Source organism: Schistocerca gregaria, chromosome 5 (assembly GCF_023897955.1).
Source record: "Schistocerca gregaria isolate iqSchGreg1 chromosome 5, iqSchGreg1.2, whole genome shotgun sequence".
In the NCBI taxonomy this organism is placed as follows: domain Eukaryota; kingdom Metazoa; phylum Arthropoda; class Insecta; order Orthoptera; family Acrididae; genus Schistocerca; species Schistocerca gregaria.
Window position 1 is genome coordinate 160,563,860 of NC_064924.1, and position 1,885 is coordinate 160,565,744.

A 1,885-nucleotide genomic window follows, 5' to 3' on the forward strand; every position below is an offset into this window, starting at 1 on the left:
ATCATTGACGGCTACTCCAGAATTCTCAATGCGATTATTGTTTATTGGACTTACTATTTCGAATTCAATACCAAAGTTTGAATTTACATTTTCACTTTCTTTATTTGTGACTACATTCGAAATGTCACTAAATCTACATCTGACTTCGTTGGTTTTTATTTGTATCTGTCCCACCTTTTCGTCACTTCTACTGCGACACTGAAATGCTTCTCTTCTACCCAAAAGTATCTTACTTTGGTTGGCTCTGATCGCTATGCGACTTAACTTCTGAGGTCATCAGTCGCCTAGAACTTAGAACTAATTAAACCTAACTAACCTAAAGACGTCACACACATCCATGCCCGAGGCAGGATTCGAACCTGCGACCGTAGCGGTCGCGCGGTTCCCTAGAACCACAGATGTTGAGTCCCATAGTGCTCAGAGGCAACCGCCCCCATGCGATCGCCGTGCCCCTGTGGTGCTTGAAATTTTGTACCTTCAGTCCTCTTAAATGTAGTTGCAAATGCACCCGCTGCTTGACGTAAGTCCCTTCGTGCCTTTTGCACAATATGACGGCCATCTCTGCTGTAACTGACCGTGGTCGACCACCTACTCTCCTCCGGGCACCAGTGCGAGTGGTTCAGAACGCTACCCGTGCACGAGAAACAATGCTGTGTGAAATACCAAATTCCCGTGCTACAACTGTAACACTTCGTCCTTCACGATGGTTTCACGATGGCTCTTTCTGTGTGAGTCTGCCTCTGTAGCGGAGTTGCCAACGTGACAGAGCCTCATGACGGGGAGCCGAGTACAATGCCCGGTGCTGCCAGGGAATTTTCCTTGGTAGAGGAGTGAACTGGGATGTATTCAGCCTCGTGAATCCAGCTGAGGAGCCACCTGATTGAAAGAGCGAGGTGTGCTGACGCTACGCCGCTCTATGAGTGATGGTGAGTGACCAAGGGAGACACGGCGGTCGGTCGACTATTGCGACTGATTGGGAAGTTTCCTCCTCTTGCTTCGCCTTGTGAAGTCATCCATATTTCGTCTCAGGGCCACGTTGTTATGAGGAACATGAGCACAGTGCACTGCAACCGTTCATTGATTGACACACACACACACAGAGACTGCGTCGTGTTGCGGGGCCAGCTCCATTTGGCGCTAGTCACCCTGATCTCACGCCATATGGCGTCGATCTTTCTGTACACGGCTGGGAGTGTTCTGACAACATGGTTCCGCAGTTTCATTCATTTCCACCTACTTGTTAGTATGTTAGCCAACGGCCTTGTCGGAGTGGTAACACCGGTTCCCGTCAGCTTACCGAAGTTAAGCGCTGTCGGGCTGGGCTAGCAATTGGATGGGTGACCATCCGGTCTGCCGAGCGCTGTTGGCAATCGGGGTGGACTCAGCCCTTGTGAGGCAAACTGAGGAGCTACTTGATTAAGAAGTAGCGGCTCCGGCCTCGGAAACTGACATACGGCCGGGAGAGCGCTGTGCTGACCACATCCGCATCCAGTGACGTCTGTGAGCTGATGATGACATGGCGGCCGGTCGGTCGCTTTGGGCCTTTATAGCCTGTTCGGGAGGAGTTTAGTTTAATTTTTAGTTAGTATGTTATTTTACCTTATCTGTCTCGTCCTTAGGCTTTGCAGAGCAATGTGGTTTCAAATGTGGAAATATGTGTGAAATCTCATGGGACTTAACTGCTAAGGTCATCAGTCCCTAAGCTTACACACTGCTTAATTTAAATTATCCTAAGGACAAACACACACACCCATGCCCACGGCTCGAACCTCTTTGACTGCAGCGCCCTAGACCGCTCGGCTAATCCCGCGCGGCTAATGTAGTTTCTCAGAAATTTCTTCCTCAAATGAAGACCTATGTTTAATATCGGTAGACTTCTTTTAGA

General features: G+C 49.2%; 1 pseudogene; it reads left to right on the forward strand.

The window, feature by feature from the left end:
• The first annotated feature begins 1,251 nt into the window (after positions 1 to 1,251).
• LOC126274585 (5S ribosomal RNA) lies at positions 1,252 to 1,369 on the forward strand (annotated as a pseudogene).
• Positions 1,370 to 1,885: the final 516 nt, after the last annotated feature.